Genomic DNA, 26,087 nt, shown 5'->3' with positions numbered 1-26,087 from the left:
ACATACAGCAAAAGATTTGTATAGCAAAATGGCATCAGCCTCAGGGCTGGCTCATGCCATTTTGAATCACAAACCTGGTGGGGCAGGAGTGAGTAGGTACTGTATCACTCCTGTCCCATTTGCACTTTGAACACCAACCTCTACCTGAACAAGTTTCTGCATCACAAAATGTATGCTGCTTCTTTTGCTTTAGGACAGCTAATAAAATAAAACAGGAAATGGTGCACCAGCTCTGAGAGTTTTACTTGGAAGGCCCACTTCAGCATTGAAGTGTCATAGTCATCAGTAGGTTTGCACAAACAATAGAGTCTGATTAGGGAACATTTACCTCACCACAGACAAATATATCATTAGAGTCAAAAAATAATAGTCCAGTTTCCAACAACATAATGATTAATAATGATAGATGTTTTCCTTCACACTAATATCTTGAATTCAAAATATTTTTTTGTAGAATGAGTAGGTTTGGACAAGTTACTGGAAGAAAAGTCCATAAACCATTATTAAGATGGTATTGCAGAAATCCACTGCTTATTCCTGGGATACACAAGATGTGAATACAGGAAGTGCTAGCTCCACGAATTACCTCGGGGCTAACATATGAAGAAGAGCTATAGAACGGCTGATCTCCACAAAGAAGATAGAACAGGCTTGTAGCAGCAGTGGGGGTGGAATGACCCATGGACCCTGACTGCCTGGTCTGCATGTGTGTGTATGTGAATGGGAGGTTGCCTGTGATGGGTGTGCATGTATGTGAATATGATCCTGCCTGAGATGGGTGTGTGTGTGTGAATGGGAGGCTGCCTGTGATGGGTGTGCATGTACGTGAATATGATCCTGCCTGAGATGGGTGTGTGTATGTGAATGGGAGGCTGCCTGTGATGGGTGTGCATGTACGTGAATATGAGCCTGCCTGAGATGGGTGTGTGTGTGTGTGAATGGGAGGCTGCCTGTGATGGGTGTGTGTGTGTGTGTGTGTGTGTGTGAATGGGAGGTTGCCTGTAATGGGTGTGTGAGTGTCAATAGGAGGCTGCCTGGGATGTGTGTGTGTGTGTATGTGTCTGTGTGTGTGTGTGTGTGTGTGTGAATAGAAGGCTACCTGGGATAAGTGGGTGTGTGAATGGGAGCCTACCTGGGATGGGTGAATGAATGGGAATCTGCCTGGGATGGGTGGGTGTATGAATGGGAGCCTGCCTGGGTTGCATATGTTTGTGAGTGAATGAGAGCCTACCTAAGATGGGTGTGGGTTTGTGCATGTGTGAGTGCACATGCATTCATGGGATCCTTACTGGGATGGGCAGGGGGTATATGTGTGAGAATGGGAGCCTGCCTGGGATTTGGGTGGATGTGAATGGGAGTCTCCCTGGGGTGTGTGGGTGTAAATGGAAGATTGTCTGACGTGTGTGTGTTTTTGTGTGTGAGAAAGAGCAAGACTGCGAAAGAGAGAGAGAGAGAGAGAATCGGAGCTGCCTGGGTTTTGTGTGTTTGTGTGTGTGTGTGTGAGTGGGTGGGTGTCTATATGTGTATAAAAAAGAGAGGAGAACGTTTGTGTATCCCATACCCACTAAACAATGACAATTTCAGGGTGAATGGAAATCAAAAGTTCCCAGGTATGAAGAGCATGAATTTTTTAAATCCTTTTTATTTTTATTTTTCAGGTGTTATTTGTTGTGTCTGCTGTTTTGAAATATTAATTTGATGTTTGGGACATTTAAAAATACTTGTATATGAGTTTTTAGTTTATTTATTTTATTTTTATTTATTTATTTAGGTTTTTTATATACCGGCATTCATGAACAAGTCACATCATGCTGGTTTACATAGAAACAGGGGGTGCATAGAACAGTAGAACTAAACTGGTGCGAGGGGAAGCAGTTACAAAAAACAGGGGTAAGATAACTGGGAGAGAGAAAAAAGAGGAACGGTGGGGAGTAAAGATTTGTAAGGGGATAATTACTTAATAACTTAATAATAATAACTTAATGAATATTTACAGAAACATTGTTACAGGAGAAGGTGATGGTTATGAGTTGTCCGGGAAGGACAACTCATAACCATCATCATAGTTATTTGATCTTTTATTCATCAGCTTTTTAAAAAACAATATTAGTATGTTTTTAGTATTATGATTATGTATTTATTTTATTTCTTGATTTTATTGTTTGATATTTGAGGAATGGTGATGTTTCTGTTTTATTCATTGTTGCACTGCATAGAGTGTCTGGCTTCTTAAGGTTTCTAGTTCAGTTTTTTTCTGCATTTTTGTATTTCTACTTTATGGGTGCTCTATTCTATATTTTGTGAGGTTAATTTATGTTCTGCATGTGTGACTGAGGTGATGCATTTTCCTAATAGGAAATGTATTAGTGTATTTGGGCTTTCAGAGGTCAAGCCCACACCCAACACAAATCACAATAGGCCTAATACCATATGGGTTCCAAGTATCTAATTTTGCAGGGATTTCTGGTTGGCATCACAATAGTGCATGTAAATATAATGTGATATTTTTCATGTAAAATATAAATGCATAACTCTTAACTGTTTGTGTGACATGGGGCAGGGGCATTGTGCAAGGTTATAAGGTTTACCTAGGGCACCTAATACCCTTTCACTAGCCATGGGTTGGGGGGGGGGGGGTTGGTAGTGTCAGTTTTTAAAGAAAATAAAGCTGTTAAAATATTAATAATTATAAGGAATCAGAAAAAGAAAGCTACATTAAAAAAATTTGCAGTAGAGATGACATGGATCACAACTTGGTTATCCAAGAATAGTTCTGAATTTTTATAAAAATCTTTATTCCTCCCAGTGTTCAGTTCAGAAAGGGACAGAACAATGTTGAAGAATACAATATCTGAATGTGGCTCTCAACACAAGAAAAGCAACATCCCTGGTCCAGATGGGTTTTGAATCTCAAACGGACAATTTTAGAACAGATAAACCAGTCAACACGAGGTGACAGCATTCAGACTGCTTTAAATACAACCGTCCCCATGATTTGAATGACAAGTTGGATTGGTGTTCATTATGATTTTTTTTTTCATTTTCAGAACAACATTCAAAATACTGTTAGTGCATGCCACTGTTTGTACTAAGTTCTGTCCTTTTAAAAATGAAGCATATATACAGCATTTGGTACTTTGTAGCTGCAGGTTGCAGGACTGCATACAAAGATAAAGATCTAAAGCTGTTGTTATCAATAGGTTCGTGCTTTATAAGGATTTCTCTTACTATGGATTTATGCAATTTGGCAGGATTGCTATTTGCAATGTTCAGTGGATCTTTCAGACTAGTTAAAAAATATTACTGTCATCATTTTTCCATAGTTTGCACTGCATTTAGTTCTTGCAAAAATGGTGCCTTTATCCAATCCTCATTGTACAGCACATAATTGCATATTGAGATGAAACTTTTACATGAGTGCTTGTTCTGAGATTTTCCCTTCATTTTTTTTGGTAAGTAATCATTCTGTTTCTGGCAAAACTGTCCAATCCATTGTTTCTCAGCTTTGAAATAGTTTTATTCTGTTTTAAAATTTCATTTTTCATGGCAGGTGCTTTGAGAACGCTCTGCCTGAGAAGTTTGAATGCATTGTCATCTACTCCTGAGTAAGTGTCTGGACTGTGTGTATGGACTATCCTATTCAGTTCTAAGAAGTTGATTTGAGCTGAAGTTTCTATTTGCATCTCAGAAGATGTTCTTGCCACAGATAAATAATCTTCTAATCTCATAAGTCATAAATAACAAGTTTTTACTTGCATAAAATAAAAACAAAATATTGACATGAGTTTTCTCAACCTGATGATTATATTTTAATGTGCCATATCTGGGACATAAGTCACAAGAGAAATTGATGCAGTCCCTGGATACACCTTATGCAAGATCACTTGCTTCTAACTTAAACAAGTTCAGCTGAATTTTTTACAGTGTAATTCACTTTCTGCTACTTTCATATTTTTCACTCTGTGGGTTCTTTATTCATGTATAAATTGCTATGATGCATATTGCCCAATTGTATAAAGGATCCGAGAATATTTTATTTTTCTCGAGTTGGTGCATCAAACTGCAGTCACTCTTATTCAAAAAAAGAAGATAGATGCCACATTTTTGTACATCATATATTGATTTTGTATATCATATATTGTCTATTGTTAATTTATATTCTTCAAATGTTCCTATCAAATTTCTCTCTTTCCCTATATTTCCTACTGCTGTCCTCTCTCCTCCTTCATTGCTGCTCCCCCTTTCCCCATTCCTGTTTATTGTATTTCACTCTCTTGTTAATTTGTTACAATGTAAACCGGCATGATGTTCCGACGAATGTCGATATATAAAAATCAACAAATAAATAAATAAAAATCATAGAAACATAGAACATGAAAGCAGGAAAAGACAACATGGCCAATTCAGTTTGCCTGCCCACATTTCCTGCTCAGCTTGATAGTTCATTCCTATTATTTAAAGATTGCATGTGCTAGTCCCATGTTTTCTTGAATTCTGATACAGTTCTCCTCTCTATGCCACCTCCACAAGGAAGCTGTTCCATGCATCCACCACTCTTTCTTTAAAGAAATATATCCTTAGATGCCGCATGGGTCTGACCCCTTTCGCCCTCATTAATTGACCCCTTATTCTCAAACTTAGTTTTTGCCAAGTCTTCTTCTCCAGTAGTTTACAATTTCAGAGCCTCCCTTCTATTGAAAGAGGTTCTCTTCCTATATATTTATTTCTAGGTCAAAAAATCTTTGTCAATGAAGACCATTGACCATTTTAGTAATCACCATCTGGACTGACTCCATCTGGTTTATATCCTTTTGAAGGTGTGGTCTCCAGAATTGTATACAGTATTCAAATGTAGATTCACCAGAAACTTACTGTATACAAAGGCAATATCACCTCTTTATTTTTTTTTAACTGCTGACTAATGGCTATTGCTTTCCCTATGCATCCAAGCATCCTTCTGCTTTTTACTGTTGCCTTGTACTACCTTTTTTGGCTACCTTAAGATCATCAGATATGATCACCCCCAGATTCAGCTCTTATTTTTTGCATGGAACTTTACTCCCTACATTGTATCTCTCTCCCTTGGGTTTTTGCAACCGTAATGAATGACCATACATTTTTTAGCTTTATGTTACCAAGATCTAGACCTGGGGTAGGAATCTCCAGTCCTGAAGTGCCATTGAATATGCATGGTATTTATTTGCATACCATGAAGGCAATGCATGCAAATATACCTCATACAAGTTCATTGTAGATATTCTAAAAACCAGACCTGATTGTGGCACTCTAGGACTGGAGTTACCTACCCCTGTTTTAGACCATTCCTCAAGTTTCACTAGATATCTAAGTTTTCCATACCTTCTAGGACCTACCCTGTTACAGATTTTGGTATTATCCACAAAAAGTCAAACCTTTCCTGATAGTACTTCCACAATATCACTGACAAAATTGTTGTGGAGAACTGGGCTAAGGAGAAATCTCTGTGGTACAGCACTAGTAATCTCCTATCCTCGGAGTGAATTCCATTTACCAATAACCTATGTTGCTTCCCTTCCCTCTCAACCAATTTCTAATCCAGTCAGTCACTTTAGGGCCCATACCTAGGGAACTCAGTTTGTTTATATGTTGCCTATATGGACCCATATCAAAGGACTTGCTGAAATCCAAGTACACAGCATCTAGTGCTCTCCTTTGATCTAATTCTCTGGTTACCCAGTCAGAAATTAATTAGATTTGTTAAATATTCTGTAACACGTTAAATTCCAGAAACCTCTGCCCCTTATTTTAGCAGCAAATTTATAATTTGCTTACCACCAAGATCAGGTTAATCAGACTGTAGTTTCAGACTCCTCCTTACTTCCTATCTTGTGATAGGTCAGAGCTGCCAGAACTTCCTTAATGCCCTCAGATGTATCCCAATCTGACCCTATCACTTTATTTTTGCTAGCTTCTCTCAACACAGTCTTCTGATAATTGGGAGGTCTACCTCCCTTCCATTCCTATTTGTGGCAGTTATCTGTGGTCCTATTCCAAGCTCAGTGAACACTGAATAGAAATATTTGTAAAGCAATTCTGCTTTCTCCTCATCCGCCTCTACATATTCCGACCTTCACATTTCTGTTTTACAATCCCATTTTTTCAATTCCACCTGTCACTAATATATCTAAACAAAAGTCTATTTGCCCTCTTTTACTATATTATCTATTTATGCTTCCATTTATGCCTTCCATCTCTGAACTATTTTTCCAGTTTCTCTTAATCTTTCCAGATATTTTTATCTGTCTTCTTCCTCCTGTTTTCTCTTGTAGTTTTGATTGCTAACCTTTTGCACTTACATTTTTAGAAAATCACAGAGGCTTCTTTTTTTCTATCTTAATTTACTTCCCTAACAAAAAAATGTGTTGTTGTATAATATTCCCTTTCTGTTTTGCCCACTGCTCTTCTACATCTCCTAGTTTATTTCATTTAGTCACTAACTCCTTAGGGTACTCACCTATCTTAACAAAGTTAGTTTTCCTGATGTCCAGGACCTGTTAGGCTCCTGCCTGCGGACCCCATCCCATGGACAAGTTCTTCAATCACCGCTGCATGACCCGACACTGCCAGACTCTGCCTCGGCGCGGCCTGGACTGCCACGTTGCTCCCATCCTGACCACTGCTGCCACTGCCACCACTCTTACAGCACAGAGGACGCTGTCGGGATTCCCCCTGTGGCAGGAAGCCGCCGCTGACTCCACCCAAGTGCCCTGTGCGCCACCGCTGGGACCTCCTCTGATCTTCGCGGCATAGTGCCACTGCTGGGATGTCCCCTCGTCAATTGACAGGAGGCCGCCATCACCACTGCCTGCCTCCTTTCCCACGTGGCAGGGATGCCGCTGATGCAGCCTGCTTCCTGGCTCCTCTAGGCATGGGCGCGTGCCTCTTCTTCATTTTTAAAGGGCCAGTGGTGCGAAAAGCCCGCGGCCCTCACCAATGATGTCATACATCCTCACCTGGTCCAGCCCTATAAAAGGGCTATGCTTCAGTTCTTCAGGGCCTTTGGATCCGGTCTTCACAGCATATGTAGTCTTCCTTCCAGTCTAGGTCCTCCGTGGTCTTCCTGTGTCTTGATGGATCATCGTTCCATGTTCTTCATGTTCCTGGTCTCATCCCTCATCAGAGCTCCTTCGTCACTTGCTCCTTATTCCAGATGTCGTGATGTTCCAGATGTCCCTGATGTCCGATGTTCCAGCCCTGAATCCATCTTCCTCGTCTCCAGCTCTTCATTCAGTTCCCAGGTTCCTTGTCTGTTCACCTTCCCTGGCGTGCCATCGTCGTGGTCCGTGACCAGCCCATGGGGGGGGGGGGGGCTATGTAGGGTGCCCCATGGTACAAGGCTTAGCTTCTCGTCTGCAGCGCAAGACCCCAGATGGCTCCTGTTTTTAATGCCTAGCTTCTGAATCCTGAGTTTTGAATCCTGAGTCTTGAATTCTGTCCCGGTCTTTGGAGTTCCTTGTGTCTGCTTCTGTCCATGCCCAAGACTCTGCCAGAACCTGCTCCGCTTCAGTGTGGTCCATGACCAGCTGCAGGCAGCTGTATAGGGCACGCCTCAGTGCAGGCCTCTCCTGAATCTTCGACATGTCCTGGCTTCAGTTCCACTGCTTCATCTGGTGTCTGCATGGCTTTTGGCATGGTCTGTGACCAGCCATGGGCGGCTGTGTAGAGTACGCTGCGTTGGAGCACTCACCCAGTACTTTCTCCTGAATCCTTTCCTAAGACCTCCAAGCATCCTGAAACCTTGTCTGAGTCTTCTGAGTAACCTGAAACCTTGTCTGAGTCTTCCCAGTATCTTGAGTCTTGTCTGAGTCCTCCGAGTATCCTGAGTCTTTGTCTGAATCTTCTGAATATCCTGAGTCTTCTAGTTTCTGCCCTCAGCCTCCATCGGGCTTCACACATTCGTCATTCCCAAGCGGTGGGTCCGGAAGGGCTTTCGAGTGGCCGGAGGGCTACTCTCAAGACCAGCATTGCATTGCTGAGTCTCATTGGTGCGTGTAGGTCATTTGGAGGTCAATTGGAGGACTGAGCCCGCCTTGTTCCTGTTCCAGATGTTCCTTGCCTTGTCTTCAGTCCAGCCCTGTTCTTGCTCTGCCTGTGCCGGTACCTCCCACAGTATGCGTCTTGGGGCTCCTCCCTGAGCCGTCCCATGGCCCAAGGGCTCACAATCTCCCTTGAAAAGCGAACGCACCTCCATGTCTTGCAACAGGACCCTCGCCTTCCAATGAACCACACGGCTTGTGTTCTGATACTGAATCACGCCATTCAGTGATCACTGGATCCTAGGTGATCCCCCACTATGATATCAGAAACACTATCCCATGAGAACATAAGAACATAAGATATGCCATACTAGGTCAGACCAAGGGTCCATCAAGCCCAGTATCCTGTTTCCAACATCCATTGACACATGTTTGGCAAATAACTAAACATAAATCACAAGCTACTATTGCTTATTAATTACCGTAATAGCAGTTTATGGATTTGTCCTCAAGGACCTTATCCAAACCTTTTTTAAACCCAGTTATATTAACTGCTGTAACCACATTTTCTGGCAATAAATTCCAGAGCTTAAGTATTAGGGATGTGAATCATTTTTCTGAAGATTGGAAATATTGGGCGATATTTTCAAACTCGTCAAATATTGGGGAGTCCCTGAAAGCGATAGGAGAACCCCATGAAACTTTCATGGGGTTCTCTTATCATTTGGGGGGGGGGGCGGGAAGAAAGGGCACACAAAAACAACCTCCAAACCTACACCGATCCTGTAAATCTCATTATTTAGAATCTCCCACCCTCCCGACCCCCCCAAAACCTTTCTAAAGTACCTGATGGCGCCAGCCATCCATTGCTCCTGCCATATGATAGGGGCCTGCCAATGGCACCGATAGCCCCTGTCACATGGTAAGGGCAAAGGGCCATTGGCACCATTTTGTTTACTGGCAGCTGATGGCCGAGAGCAGGAGATTGCTCCCGGGACCCCTGCTGGACCACCAGGTACTTTAGAAACGTTTTTTTTTTTTTGGGGGGGGGGGCGGGGCGGGAGGGTGAAGAATTCTAAATAATTAAATTTAAAGGGTCGGGGTGGGAACTGAAGCCAGGACATGTTGAAGATTCAGGAGAGGCCTGCACCAAGACATGCCCTACACAGTTGCCTGCAGCTGGTCACAGACCATGCTGAAGCGGAGCAGGTTCTGGCAGAGTCTTGGGCATGGACAGAAGCAGGCACAAGGAACTCCAAAGACTGGGACAGGATTCAAGACTCAGGATTCAGAATGTAGGCATTAAAAACAGGAGCTTTCTGGAGGCTCAGAACGTCAGGAACGAAGATGTCCCATGGTTTTTTTACGAACCCGATACCGTAAACGAGTCCGGTATTGATTCACGTGCCTATTAACTATGCACTGAGTAAAAAAGGATTTATTTGATTTGTTTTAAATGAGCTACTTGCTAACTTCATGGAGTGCCCCCTGGTCCTTCTATTATCTGAGAGAGTAAATAATGAATTTACATTAACTTGTTCAAGTCCTTTCATGATTTTGTAGACCTCTACCATATCCCCCCTCAGTCTTCTCTTCTCCAAACTGAACAGCTCTAACTTCTTTATCTTTTCCTGATATGGCAGCCATTCCATACCCCTTATCATCTTGGTTGCCCTTCTCTGCCCTTTCTCCAGTGCAGTTATATCCTTTTTGAGATGTGGTGACAAGAATTGCACATAGTATTCAAGGTGCAGTCTCACCATGGAGCTATGCAGAAGCCATTCCCTTCTTAATAATTTATTTGCCATTCCCTTTTTAATAATTCCTAACATTCAGTTTGCTTTTTTGATCACCACAGCACACTGAGCCAACAATTTCAATGTATTATCCACTATGACACCTAGTTCTCTTTCTTGAGTGGTAACTCCTAAGATAGAACCTGACATTGTGTAACTACAAAGCGGAAGCCGATCCAAATATATATGGATGTGAAGAGTACTCAAGCTATTAGCCTGAGTACTCTTTGCATCCATATATATTTGAACAAAACCATTTTCACTGTTAATACCATGTGGTAATGCAGTGTGAATAGAGAAAAGGTTTCTAGGCACAACAAGGAAATCAATGACACTGAATGTCACTGCGATATCACCTTTGTGAACAAACCCAAGTCCTGTTACAATCAATTGCCCCTGAGGCAGCTCCATGTAAGAGAGTGAAACTCGGCCAGAGTCGGGCATTTTTAATAAAGGGCTTGTTTTTATCATCCGATTCCTATTGTCGTCATTGTGTAATTACAGCAAAGGTTATTTGTCCCTACATGCAACCCCATTTGTAAGCAGCAAGTCCAGTATCATCCCCTCACATGATGGTTCCATTACCAGTTGCCGGACAGTCTCTATTAATTTTCCCACCACTGAGGTGAGGCTTCCTGGCCTGTAGTTTCCAGCCTCCTCTCTGCTCCCACTCTTGTGAAGCGGGACCACCACCGCTCTTCTCCAATCACCCGCACCACTCCCTTTTCCAGGGTTCTATTAAACAGGTCATGCAGCGGACCCACCAGCACATCTCTGAGCTCATTCAGTATCCTGGGATGAACCTCATCTGGTCCATGGTCTTGTCCACTTTCAGGGATAAGCAGTGGCATTCTCAAGTTTACATGGCTAATAATAGTTTATGAGCTTTTCCTCCAGGAATTTATCTAAACCTTTTTAAAACCCAGTTTCGCTATTTACTTTCACCACATCTTCTGGCAACAAATTCAATAGTTTATTTGTGTGCTGAATGAAAAAAATCTTTCTCCAATTTGTTTTAAAGATGCTAATTTAGGGCCTCATTTACTAAGCTGCAGTACTTTTCCTCGAGGGAAAAAAACTGACAGGATTCACTAAGGCAGGGGTCCCCAAACCTGTCCTGGAGGGCCACCAGCCAGTCGGGTTTTTGGGATATCCTCAATAAATATGCATGAGAGAAAATTTGCATGCACTGCCTCCATAACATGCAAATTTTCTCTCATGCATATTCATTGTGGATATCCCAAAAACCCGACTGGCTGGTGGCCCTCCAGGACAGGTTTGGGGACCACTGCACTAAGCCATGGTAAATGACCCCGCGGCTTGATGAATCATCCTTCCATTTAGTGAATCCCACGGTATTTTTCCCTGGTGACCAGTGCAAATGTTATGATTCTCTGGAATGAATTTACAGTAGTTCTCCCTACATGTGATTACAGGCAACAACTCATGCACGAGCCTTCTCCTACTCGGCACCTACCAGAGGTTCAGGAATAGAGAGACTTAAAAGCCTTTAGAAAAGGTGTCAAAGCCCTATTCTTTAAGCAAGCTTTTAAATGACCGTCTATTTTTGTAATATTGTTTTAATTATGTAATTGTGGTTTTAATTATGTCTGTAATATTATTATCTGCACCAAACAAATTAGATGGAGCAGAATATGTCTTAAATAAATAAATAAAATATAAGGAACAAAGTACACAATGGACCTTCCTCCTATAAATTTATAGAATTACAAATCAAATCTCTAATATGTCTATACTATACTTTTGAGAAATTAGATAGCATTGTCAAAAGTTTTGCTGTTAGATGTTGAATTTGTAGGAGAAGAGGATCAATATGGCATAAAGCTTTGGAATACTATCTAAGACTCAATTATGAGCATCACTGGGTTTCTTATCCCAGGTGACCTTGGTGCTATCCTAAGGGAGATCTCAGGGTAATAATCCTCATTTTAAGATTGATTTCCTCATTGAGTCTCTCCTGTTGGCAAATAATCTAGCAATAGCCCCAAAGTAGAAATCTTTATATTCTCCCTCTCTTTTTGTATGACTGGTTCAGAATATCTTAAGAGGTAATGTAAATACAAAAAGTAGCATCCATGGTTAAAAAGCACAAATTCTCTTACCTTTGGGAGCCATTTATTTCACATAATCCAAGAAAATGATAAAACATCTCCCAAAGTGTATCACTATGGAAGGGTGATTAGCTTGTAAGGGTGTTGTAGGCCTTTTATACTGTTGCACAGCATGCATGAAATTTGATTATAAATACAGAAATTGTTTCTTTTCTGTTTAGCATGTTTATAACTTTTGTTTCCTGCCAATAGAAAAGCATCAGGGTAGAGTGTATGGAAAGGGAGCAATAACATGGCACAACAATATGGCACCTGCTGCCCAGTCTCTCTCTCTTTATCCCACTGTCATATCTCACCCTTCAGCCCTCCCTGCACCTCTTTGTTCAGTAGGAAAATCTGCACTGGAGGTGACAGATATTAGGGGCGGGGTGGGCTCACAGCGGGAGATAAGAGATGGCTGAGCAGGCATTCCCCCTCCTTTTTCCTTACTGGCAGGTATGCGCAGGTGCTTCAATAACCTCTTTCCTCTAATGGCTTTCCAGGTGCAGCATGCAGCCTCCATTTGTTTGAAATGAATGGGGGACCCAAAATGAATCATGGTGTTTTTGTTTCATTTTGTTCTCCTAAAAATAATGAAAATGTTCAACTTCATTTGTTTTTGGATCCCATTCCAATCTACGGGGAAAGCAAAACTTCAGGATTTTGTTTTCTGCTGAAGGCAATGCAGTGAAGACACCGCAGCTGTACTGACTAGAACTGGGGAGGGAAGGGGCAAGAACGGAGTAAGGACTCATCAAGGCCAAGAATTGTTCTAACCAGCTGTCCTATCTGGCACCTTAATGGAATTGATGATGTAATCCTAACTTTTTTTTTCAACCTGAAATTAAAATAACCTTTGAACAATCACCATTTTTTTCTCATTTCTCTGCTGAATCTCATTCAAGAAGATTGAATTTCTGAAGTTCTCTGAGGCGAAGAAAAAGTAGAAAAAGATTTATAAAAGAAAGAAAGGAAATCTTTAGAGTAAAGTGGGGTGTGCTGTTTCTTTTTATCACACAGTGTCGCTGAGGGTAAATATTCTGTCTGTTCAGTGTTACAGAGTCACTGTTGTGCTATATCATTCCACAGGCAGAAGAGACAGTGTGATTTGTGTAAAGTGAGTGCACTAATACGCACTGAAAGCTGCAGTGAGAGACCTGACTTTTATTTTAACAGATGTACGGTCTCTGACAAGGAACCATTGCACTGACCAGATTGAACACCAGCCTTGCTTTTTTTGTGTGTTCTCCCAGGATCTCTTACATTAAAAGAGTCAGTGAATACTGACTACTAGTATGTTATATACTGTATATGATTCTTTTGCCACAAACTGTATCATCATAGTGGAAGTCAGTCTATTTAAGCAGTCAGCAAGTAGATACCGTACATCATGCTTTTAAACAACAGACTGGGTGTGACTCTCCACTCTCCTCATGATACTAATACTGGTATGTATGTGAGTGCAGATTATTAGAGAAAGAATGCACTACATTTATTGTAAGAAAAAGAAACCTAACCACTTTTAGTGACTGTGAGACTGGGTCCAATTCCATCATGGCAGAGGGAGCAAGAGGTAAATGCAATAGCAGCAACAATAAGGGGAAAGTGAGAGGAAAGTATTTTCCTCCAAAGGGACCTAAGTAAGAAGTACAAGTGGCATTACTGATAGCTCTGAGAAGCTAAAGAGAAAATCAGAGATAGGGTCGGACAAGAAGAACATCAAACCTGATCCCACTCTCATCTCTGTCCCTATGGTGCAGGGGCAGGAGAAGGTCAGGGAAGGTCAGGGCACTAGGAGCAGAATATCTAACAGCAGCACAATGCTCTTCCCTAATGTCTCTTGAGCAGCATCTGTTGCAGATACTGGGAGAAAATACTGATTCATAGGGATGCGCAGGCCAAAGTATTTTTTTTTTTTTTGGAAGGGGTGTTTTTGTTTTTCAGTCTGTTTAAAATTTATTTAGGTTCAATTAATTTCCCAAACCAAAATGCATATTTAAAAAAAATCAACAAAACAACAATAAAACAGATCCTTCGAAAGGCCCTCCAATCCTCCTCCCCCTCAAAAAAAGCTGCAGAGCCGTGACCTACCTGGTTAGGCTGAGCCCAGCCCAGCCAGGGCTCACCAGGCCCCAATTACCCCTTCCATAGGGGTCATGATGAAAGGAATGGACAGGTGCGATGCCCATTTTGCTCCTGCCCCTTCATAATGCTGTTAGAAATGGCACCAGTGATCCTGATGCTGGTACCAAATGCTATTTTCGATTTGGATGTGCTAGTCATTTTAAACAAATACACCTCTCTACTGATTGAGAGCTTCTCAAATTCAAAGGATATAGAACTTCTAGTATCTCAGGAAGATTTGGGAAATCTAGTTACTCACATGCTGTCCAATAGTGAGGAGATTCCGGAGGCAGGAAATGATACTGCCTGGGCAAAAAGCACACCCTCCCAAGAAGAGATAGTAGAGAGTATTGGAGATGCCCATGGCCATTTCTTTCACAGTCATCCTAACTCCAGGTCCATCAACTACACCCAAGTATCCAGAGAGGGAGAGGAGATCCTGCAAATCATTCGAGTTGTGGAGGCACTTTAGAATTATGGAGGATCAGAATTTTGCAGAATGCATTCACTATTGTGAGACCAACATATTGTGCCATCTTACAAACAGTGCTATGTATCATTGTTTAAAAAAGTACACTCATATACAGAGTCTCAATGGAAATCTGTTTTGGAGACACCTTCAATTACTGGCGTGGATGACATGTGGCAGGCTATAGTAACGCTTGAAAGAACTTTAATTAAAGATTGAACAATTTTTCCTTTACTTTGGAGTCAGTTAAAAGGCAGGTATCTGCTGCACAATCTAATATTTTGGGATATGATGGTAAGATTAAAGCAATTGAAGGCCAAAAATAGCTTCTCAAGACCTTAGAACTGACTCAGTTAAAAATAGTGCTAGTATACATAGACGCTAAAGATATTTTTAAGAACAGGTGGAAGTTTCTTAATCTTCATTCATTAAATTTTACAAAAATCCCCCCCCCCCCTCATTGGTCCCAAAGAGCTTAAGAAAAAAATATATGGAAGAGGTTCTATGCATTTCAGATGAGTCCTTGACGTCTTTATCTAAGGTCATTTATTTACCATACAGGAAAAATGATGCTAGTGTGACAAATGCTTCTTCTGTTTCCTCTGGAAGTTAAAATTTAACGAGTTTCTTTAAAATGTGACCTGATATTGTAAATGAATGCCATACACTGTTAATTTACCTGTGTTTTGGAATCTGATAAGAATTAAATTCTGAAAGTGTTCTTTAGAAATAAGGATGATTCTTTCATGAGACAGATGTATGTAAACAGACCCAGATTAGGAGGTAATCCTCTCTTTTATTATGACAAACTATGTTGAGAATGGGGGGGAGATGGGGACTGGAATTCTTTTTAAAATTCCTAGCTAAATGCTTAATTAAATGAGAAGGTAGTAGATACACCCTTTTTGAACCTAGTCAATTGAAGCTTTTTTTGGATGGTAGGATTGCAATAGTATCTGTCTCTACTCCAGAGTCTGCTTGAAGAAGCAACTGTTTAATAATGTTTCAGGCTATGCTATTTTTTTAACTTGAATTCTGGTTCCTATTAGAGTATGTCCCTCAAGTTCTCTTGTACCTCCAATATTGGGGACTTGATAGAGGGTGTCATATTGTTATTTTCTTTTACATTTTACCGTTTTTCTATATATCATACTCTAGTTGCGTTAAGTGGTCTTTTTTGCTTTGTATATACAGTATAATTTTTGAAATTATAAATAAAGAGTTAAAAATAAAGAACATATGTTAGTTTTGGTTTCAGGGGAGGCTGCCAGTATTAGCCTGCATACCTGTCTATCTTTCAAAGCAGCAGCAGTAGCAGAAAAGCCAGAGAAAAGGGAAAGTCAATCTTCCAAGCCTATCCACTGTCCCTTCCTCTAGTAAGATGAAAGGTAAGCTTCCTCCAGCTACATATCAGAAGCAAGCCACCATGCAGGGAAGCATGCATTAAATATAATGTCATGGTGCATCAGGAAAATGATTGCTCTGGATGACCAGTATTTGCAGATCATGGAGAACATGGGATTTGAGTAGCTGCTGCACCTTTTAATGCCCAATTACCAAGTATCCTCCCAGCCAACATTCAGTAGACAGGGTATACCTACCCTAGCATGCAAGCATAACTAGCCAAGGTGGAGACGGATAGCATCCATTTCACCAATGACATTTGGACCAGCCAGAATACTTCACATGCCTACCATTCTCTGATGGCACCCTAGTGGCAGCTTGTCGAGGCAGAAGCAAGCAACAATTCTAGTGAGGAAAGACCAACAGGGCATTGCTGTGCTATGCCGGTGGCCAGCCGATGGTCTCAGAGCAGCCATTGCTATTTTTTAAATGCAAGGGATGTGGCATTGCTCTTGTCTCTTTCTTTATCTTTGACTCCCACAGAAGGGGTAAGTAAGAGCTGAGGAGGTCCCTACCCCCTGAACGTTTTCTGGAGGTGGATTAGACATGCCTGGGGAAGCCCCAGCTGGGCTCGGCTCAACACAGCTGGTTAAGCCCAAGTTCTAAGGCTTGTTTTATAGGGTGGGAGAGGGTTTCGAGAGCCTCAGAGAAGCCATTAAAACATGAAACAAAAATACCTGGAAATTTGTAGGAATTTTTGTGCAAGGCCATTTTCAGTTTGATACAAATGGAACAAACTGAAAACTTTTTTTTTGTTTAGATGTGCCGTTTGTTTAATTTAAATGCACATTCCTACTAAAAATTTACTCAGATAAGTTGGAGATGGTCAGAGCAGCAGGAAATTCAAATCTCATGGTTTGTCCGGTTAATTCTCAAACTTAACCAGACAAACCATCTGAATATGGACCTCATAGTCTTTGCAATCTATAAATCCTGTTGAAAGAGATATACTTTTAATTTATATGAAATGAGATTACTCATTTTCTGCTTCATCTAAAAAAGAAATAGACTTTGTAGACACATTATGTTTTTCATGCATATCAATCTACATTAAGAAAAATCTGAAAAAGAGTTTTGAGTAGACAGCTTCATAATTAGGATAATCATGTTACATTATAGAGAAAATAAGAAATCTAGCATGGTGTGCAAAGTAAATATATCTACAGCAAATGAAGGAACAACCCCAAACACAGCTGTAGCAAAATTTTACCCTGAAAAGCACGGAGTGCGAGAATTATGATACTTATGTGTCGTGAATTATTGTGTATTGGAGAGCACTAGTAGCTTATGGGCACTGTGAATTATTCAAGAAAAACACTCCTTATTGTTTGTATTCATTTCCTTTCATTCATGAAAGACAATTGTAAATGGCTGATTTTTCTTTATTTTCAATAAGAAAGTGTGAGTGAAAATCTATCCCCCATTTCTGCTAGGTAGGTACTGCAAACTGAGGGAATATCTGTCTACTACACTAATTTAAATAATATTGGAAAAAAAAGGGAACGAGACGGGGATTGTAGTTGCTGCTTTTTCTTGTGCTTGTACTGTGAAAGCGCATTGGTGCTGCCCATGGCTGTCCATCCACCAGATCAGTTCCCCTGTAGTTGCAGATCAACTTTGTCAGGCCCATAACAGGAGTTGTTGGTCCAAAGTCAGCACACAGGACCAATGTCAGTGCTGGGTTGTAGCCCAATCTCTCCCCCAGCAGGACCATATCATATTAGTGATAGCTCCAAAAAAGTCTGTAAACCTTTCATCTCAACTGACAGATCATATTTTAATCAGGACAAAACTGTTTAGCAAGGGGCCCAATATGGCATTTTATGAGGATGTGTTGTGAGACTGCTCATGGAATGTTCTTCTATTACTTTATTCTGTGACTTTTTCCGTGGTTAAATGGAAGGGAAAGCTGCAGGGAGTTCCCCCTAATGAAGCCCAGTGCCCCTCCATGTGACAATCATTGATTTCAGAGCATTTTTTCTTACTGGTTATTCCTTTCTCTATGCAGCCGAACATTCTTCTAGCTTTATCTATTGCCTTGTCACATTACTTCGCTGTCTTCAGTTTGCTAGACACTATCACCCCGAGGTCCCTCACTTGCTCTGTTCACAACAGCCCTTCACCCCCATCACGTACAGCTCTTTTGGATTAACTCACCTCAGATGCATGACTCTGCACTTCTTGGCATTGAATCTCAGCTGCTATATCTTCGACCATCATTCAAGCTTCCTTAAATCACATCTCATTCTCTCTACTCCTTCTGGCATGTTCATTCTTTTGCAGATCTTAGTATCATCTGCAAAAAGACAAACTTTATCTTCTATCCCTTTCGCAATGTCTCTCACGAAGAAGTTGAACAGGACTGGCCCCAACACCGATCCTTGCGGCTCTTTGCTTAACACTGTTCTCTCTTCAGAGTAGGTTCCATTTACCATCACACACTGTTTTCTACCTATCAACCAGTTTGTAATCCACACCACCACTTTGGAGCTCACTCCCAAGCTTCTAATTTTATTCACAAGCCTCCTTGCCATGGTTGCCCAGGGAGTAGCACTGCTGCTGGAAGCAAGCTTGGACATCATGCTAAGTCCCAACGATAGAACGCCTTCCTCTCTGACACACTTGGTGGTGGTATTGCTGCTTGTTGCTGCGAATCGGGCTGGAGATAACCTGGATGAAGGCAGGAGGGGACCAGTGACATCTGTTAATGGAGCAATGGAGGTCATTGGGGAAGGTAGTGCTAAACCTCTGCAGGCTGCCATGAGTACACAAGAAGCCCTGAATGAGACAAGAGTGCCATCGGTGGCTATGGAAGCAGCTGTTACCTCCTTATCTGAATTTTCTGGAGTTCATCATAATAAGCCTGCAGTAGTTCCAGTTTTAGACCTTCCCATGCTTAAATCTCATAATGTACTTTCTTCCATGGAGTAATCTCTCATTTCCCTTACATCTACTATGAATACTTTTTTTTTTTTTTTTACCATGGATGCAAACTCAGGAGACTACAATTTTGGTACTTTCTACAGATTAAAAATATGAAATCTGATATGGGGAAACTATATATTATTGAAAGTACATAGGTGCAAGATAGATCTGTGATCCATCACAGATTAGAAAATTCTGTGAGATCATCAAACCTCTGAGTGCTTAATTTTCATATGCTCTCAATAATTTCTCCATTGGAATTATTCAAGACATGAGAGAAGTGCTCATGTTATCCCAATCTGCTTTACCTTCTGACTTAAGACCTTCTATATTTTAGGTTAAAGGGGTCCAGAGGGCAGAGGTGTTGGTCAGTCTGCAAAAAAATCAGGATGAGGATATTCTGGATATAAATCTACCATGGTGGATGAAGCAAATACAGCTACAATTATAAGGATGTTTACATCATGTCATGATCATGATTTGATTCTTTGATTGTATTTTCATTCAGTGAATATTCTTTTTAAGGGTTGAAAAATAAAAAAATGATCCTGAATTTTGGAGGGTTTCCCAAGAGAGGAGGAAGAGATTGCTTGATATGCACCTGGAGGTTTTAGTTTTGGGCGCCCATTTCTTTTTAGATTTTCCTTGTAACTGTATGATTGTTTTTTCAACTTAAAAAATTTGTATTTTGTGAGCCTTCACATCTTCTTATGTTTATTAAAGCAAGAGATCCTAATATTGGGTGAGGTTTACTTTGGAGTGGAGATTGTATTGTAAGGAAGATTTGTTCTTCATGGCAAAGATTTCATTTTTGTCTCTTTTCTTATTCTCTCTTCCAGATTTTCAGGTCCCCAAAACTTTTGACTACAATTATTTCTTCTAATGTATTCTTTATCATTTGTTTTTGTCAATTACTATTTCTCTTGCAAGATAATTTGAAAATTCTTTATAAATCATAAATAGTTTATTAACAAAACTGTTTAACAAAGCCTTTCCCTAGACTCCACAATGGAAACTCATCCTAGTTCACAAAAATCTTCCTGACCATGAATCCCTCAAGATTTGCCCACTTCCAGACAACCACTATCAAAATGGTTCTTTATATCAATTAAACTGCTGGTGTTTAACTTACTTTTTAACTAGATATATGCAATATATACCCAATGTATCCACTTCTTTAATCCTATCTATCCACCTCTTATTCATTTACTATAAATCTAGCTCATATTTATTTGTCATATCTTTATGTATCTATTTCTTATGTACTCAATGAATTGTTACTTTATATAATGCACCTTGGGTCTACTTTTAGGAAAAGGCAGAATTTCCAATGCTTATGTCACCAAGAACCATTTTTTTGTTATCAATATGCCCAGCAAAGCACTAGGTAGAATTTTATTTATTTATTTAAAATATTTATATACCGTTTTATAAAAAATAAATTTTGTCAAAATGGTTTACATTGAATAAAATAAAAGTTTAAAAGAAAAACAAAATCAATTAAGTTTAAAATATACAGAAAAGTTAGTTAATAGCTGGAACAAATTCTAGCTAAAAATAAAATTAATCATTTACTCAAAATAAAGAGAACAAAAATTGTTGCCCTGGGTCTTGCTGTTGCAGCGGGAGGGGAAGGAGGGGAGCGGGAGGGAAATGGAATGAAAATGATAAAATAAGTAACAGGCAGGGGAGAGACGAAAAGGGAAGAGATGTGATGAAATGAATGGAATGTATAGGAGCTATGAGTGGGTTGATGAACTATGTTACATGTTGCTTTTGATCTTGGGTGGGTATGTTAAATGCAAGCTGAAAAAGATTAGTTTTAAGTGATTTTTTGAAATGAGAAGAGTTTGATATTGACCGGAGGGGATTTGGAAGTGAATTCCAAAGTATTGGACCGGCTACCGTGAAAGCTCTCTTTCTGGTAACGTCTAGCCTAGCTTGTTTGGGTGAGGGGATATCTAGAAGGTTTTGAGTAAGTGATCTTAGATGGCGTGCAGGTTTGTAGATCCGTAGTAAGGAGCAGAGCCAGGTGGAAGTTGGATTGTGAATTAAACCATGAATAGTGGAGAGAATTTTATATTTTACCCTGTACTTTACAGGAAGCCAGTGTAATGAATGCAGAATTGGAGGGATATGGTTGCGTAAGTGAGTTCTGGTTAGTATCCGGGCTGCGCTATTTTGAATCAGTTGAAGGGGATAAAGTGAGGAATCTGGTAGTCCTAGGTAAAGTGCATTACAATAGTCTAGCCCAGAAAAGACTAGAGATTGAAGGATGGTTCTGTAATCACGGTAGAAAAGTAATGGTCAAAGGTGTTTTAGAAGCCGTAGTTTATAAAAGGATTTTTTAGTAAGTGAAGAGATATGCTGTTTCAAAGAAAGATCTGAGTTTATGATTATTCCTAGGTAGAATAGGTTTGAGGGGCCTGAGAATGGCTGTCCTCCTAGGAGACTTTATTACAGGCATTTGTATATAATTTGTGGAGAGTTAAGAGGTAGTAGGCACTTACCTTCATTGTATTTTCTAGAAATGTGCATTCGTTTTTGCCGAATTGGAAAATTTCAACAAAATTGTCCAATTTGGCATGTTTCAGGGAGCCCGAAAAATGATCAGGATTTTCCAATTTTTTCGTGAAAATTCGTTTTTTGGATTAGTTTGCACTAGTGTGCATTATTGTGCTCTAACTCCCCGTTAGTGCGTACTAACTCCCGTTAGCGTGCACTAACAAAAACTAACAAAAAGTAACAAAATCTAATGGTTTTTGTTAGTGCACGCTAACGGGGAGTTTGCGTGCACTCATGGGAGTTAGTGCGCGCTAATAGGGAGTTAGTGTGCACTAATGGGAGTTAGTGCACCCTAATGGGGAGTTAGCGTGCGCTAACTCAAAAAATGATTTTTCACGAAAAAAAAGACCCGAACTGCAAAAAAATGACATTTCCTGCAGCGGCCGAAAAATGAAGAACAACATGAACACAAAAGACGATTAGCATCTCTAGTATTTTCAGGCCCAGTCGGGAACAGGCTAGCCCAGCCTGGGATTCCTGACCAATGTTGGGAGGGTGGTCCTGCCAGTCTAGCTGGTTCAGATACTCCTCCAAGTTGTTTTCAAGCTTTAGAGCTTTTTGAGGTAGGAACCTCACTGGACAGCTGGGTCTTTCTTGGATTCAGGGCATGGGGAATAATGTGTTTTGGATGCAAATGGATAGGGAAGACCTGCCCTCAGAGGTGTTACGGTTAAGGGAAAATAACATTAAGTTGAGACATCCAGGAGGAAGATTTTTGGCTTTTCCTTCCTACCTGCAGTGGAGCAGTGAAAGACAGTCTGTTTCCAGGGATCCCTCCCATAAGGGATCCAGAGGAGAGTGAGTGGAAGAACTTAACAGTGAGTAACAGAATTGTAAGAATTTCATTGGACACCCATATGTACAAGGACAGGATTTTTGGCCATCTGTAGAAGGGGTTTCCTGCCCAACTTAAAGGGTTTCCTGCTCATTGGGCCCTCCATCTCACTTAACCCAGGAGGATGCTGGATCCCTTCCCATTTCAAATATTTCTGCACACATAGAGGTGAATACTGTAATTGGGAGAAGAAAGTCTGTGGTGCTTGAAGCATATCTATTATGCCATCTGCAACTATCTTATATACAGTAAATTTAAGTTTGAACACTAACCCAGTGCATTTATTTGGGCATGCAGTACTCACAAAGAAGAAAGATTTCCCCTCTCTGAGGGATAACCAAAAGGATGACAGCCACCACTGCATTGGGATCTGAAAGGAACCCTTTCTCCCCAAACCAAAGGATCCATACCCTGGGAAAGGAGCAAAGAAAAGAGCTATTTAGGTTTCCTGCCCCAAAGAGTTTATAAATTCTTTTCTGTCTCCACCCATGCAGGAAATGAATACTGGGTGGGGTTACACTTATAAATTAGTCATTCAGTCAACATGTGGTACGCAGCATAAGCTCTAGGACTCACATCATGTTAGCATTCCTGATCTGGAGCATGCCAATTGTGATGTGCACAGTGAGAGTGTCTCTCTTTTCCTGAAAAATGTCACTGGCTAGGCTTCACAAGTTGTTAGGCATGTGCAGAGTGAAAACATATTTTTCAGTTCATTCATTCATTTTGACAATCACAGTTTTTAAAATAAAAGAAAATATTTTGTTTGTACATTTTATTCATTCATTTACTATTATAGTCAAATAGGGGAACAATGCAGGCTATTCTGGGCACCCAAATTGGGATTTTCTAATAATTTCTAATGAAACTGCTATGTAGACATCTTCAGAAGGGTAAAGGTTTGCCAACACAGCAAGACTATGTCAATGAGTCACCAAAATTGGTATGAAGAGCCTAAGGACTCAATGAGGCAAACTGGTAACCGCAGAGGCAAGAGTTCTACAAGGCACTGATAGAGGAATAAAGCAGCATAAGAAGTGACCAGGAAATCCCCTTGGCTACAAAAGCCGACAATGGGCACCAACAACAGTGGAATGAACCTCACTAAGGCTGCACGATGGTGGCAAAGTGGCACCAAGTGTAGCATGAAATGATAAAGGAACCATGAAGTGGGAACACAGCACCAAAAAAAGCAGAAAAAGTCCAAGGCAATGATAGAGGGTCAAAGCAAGTGAAAGAGTGGCATGAAGACTCAAAGCATCATGAAAGGTGAAAAGCAACCACTCATTGTGACAAGAATACCCCAAAGCTCCAAATGAGGTCAAAGGGCACCAACCAAATTGGTAGAAGCCATAGGCAGAGAGAAACCAGAAGAAATCACTGGAGGAGGCCTAATGTCATTTCGGTATGGCATCATTAGATGAAGGAGCTGGCTGTTTTGGCTTGCAGTCAGTCTTCACTGGAAGATACTGACCAGAGATGCCAAATGTTCTTTGGCTACTAGCTGTTTAATTTCCTGTGATTCAGGAAATCCAGGACATGATTCTTCTTCTATAATTCACCAATGCAGAACCATGTCAAAGGCCTTACTGGAATCTAAGTGCACTGCATCTAGCAATCTCCCTTGAACCAACTCTCTGGTCACCCAATCAAATAAATTGATCAGATTTGTCTGATAAGATCCACCACTGGTAAAACCATCCTGCTTCAGATCTGTCCGTCCATTGAATTCCAGAAACTTCACTATGCTCTGTTTTAGTAATGATTACATTAATTTGTTCATCACATAAAAATTAATGAAACTTTAATCCCCTGAAGCAGAAATACCTCGAAAGACAGCGCATATATGGTCATTTTTGGGGGGATTATAACAACAAAGAGAGATAAGTCATTTTGAATACATTTTGGGGTCAATTTTATAAAACAAGCATGTCCATATGAGCACGGTTCTTGGCATGTGCACATGGACATGCCAATTTTATAACATGCACGCATCAGAGTTCCTGTTATAAAATATGTTTCTCATGCACACATGCGTGCTGGATTTTCATGTCCATGCACACATGTGCAAGATGTGGCCTGCTCCATGCACAGGGGGAATTTTAGAATAATATGCGCGGCAACACGAGTAAGGCTTCCCCAGTTTCCTCCCAGGGAACTTCCTTACCCCGCCCTAACCCTATCCTTCCTCCCTCTTCCCTTCTCCTCCCTGACCCCTAAACAAAGCCTACATATCCCCAATTTATTTATTTTTGTACTTACTGCTCCTCTGTCTCTGTCCCGGCCCGCCTCCCGCCCCACCCCACTCAGACCCCAACCCCCAGGCCCACCCCTTTCAGCAGGCCCAGCACTTGTGCACGTATCGGGGTTACATGCGTGGGCAGGCCTGCTCTAAAATGTGCGAAATGGGTGCAAGGCCCGGCTACGTGCGTAACCCCCGATTTTTACTTGTGCGGGTCTTTTAAAATTTGGATGTTTATTTGTAAAATCAAAAAAATGTTGGACAAGAGGGACCAATGATTATGTAGAAAGCAATGAAGGTATTTATACTAGGAATTCTTATTTTGAAGCCCAAGTAAAAATTGACTTTATGCTTTATTGTGTTATAGAGTGTAATAATTTGTTGAAGTACATTTCCTGCTTAGTGATAGTTTGGATATTACAAATGAATTTATTTCTTGATACTGTAACTACACACACACACACACACAAACACATACATACATAGGGGTAGATTTAAAAAGCCCTACACACACCAAATCTAGGAGATAAGGGCATTCACTGACTGATTCGAATAACCTCACTACTCATTTTGAACTTCAATACCTCTGTAATAAACTTATTTCTCATAATTAAGTTGTATATGTAATATTATATGTAAATTGTATACTTCTAAATTGTTACTCTCTGAGTTGTTCTCACATTTCTATGTACTTACTTTCAAGTTTAATCGCTGTTACATGTATGAATTGTTACAATGTAAACCGGGGTGAAGGCTTTCGGCTATACTTCGGTATATTAAATAATTTAAATAAATAAATAAATACAAATTTCTCAGGCCGGAGTGTGGACCACATATTTTAAGATGCATCCATGAAGGTGTGTATCTCCCGGTATGCACACAAAAGAAAAAGTCCAAAAATAGGCAGGGCATGGTTGTGGTCTGGGTGGGGAATGGGCATTCCGGGAATTTAAATGGAAACTAGCATGAAGGATTTATGCACACAAGAGTGCTGGGGTCCCCTACCAATTAACTTTACTTCTGCTATTGATGGAGAGTAGTAAGTTATAACACAAAAATAACTAAGCTAATCAGTGTGGTTTTAAGGGTTGGGGCAGGTAGGGTAAAAGAGAGATTAGTTAGTTAGGGGATTAGGAAGCCCTATTCTATAACTGGTCAAAGTGGGAATGAACTGGTTTAACTGGTCATTGCATCAACGCGCGTATATATTAAAATTCCCCCACTTACGCGGTAGAAGCAGCACATGCATGCATCCATATAAATGGTGTGTACATTTATGCGCATCCAACCGATTTTACAAGATATGGGCCGGATTTAAAAAGGTTACGCGCGTAAATCGTCTTATACAAGCCGGGCCTATTTTATAAAGGCCCGGCGACGCACATAAAGCCCCGGGATGTGTGTAAGTCCCGGGGCTTGCAAAAAGGGGCGGGGCGGGGCCAGAGGCCTCCAACAGAGTGGCCATTGCTGCTGTGTCGAAGGATCGTGTGACAGCAGCCTGCCGGCATGTGCAACTTGCGCCTGCCTGGAGGCAGATGCAAAAGGTAAGACAAAGGACATGGGGGGGGGGTTAGAGTAGGGCTAGGGGGGGAAAGGTTAGG

This window comes from Rhinatrema bivittatum, chromosome 6 (genome assembly GCF_901001135.1).
Source record: "Rhinatrema bivittatum chromosome 6, aRhiBiv1.1, whole genome shotgun sequence".
In the NCBI taxonomy this organism is placed as follows: domain Eukaryota; kingdom Metazoa; phylum Chordata; class Amphibia; order Gymnophiona; family Rhinatrematidae; genus Rhinatrema; species Rhinatrema bivittatum.
The sequence above is the reverse complement of the archived record's forward strand: the minus strand, read 5'-3'. Positions refer to the sequence as shown.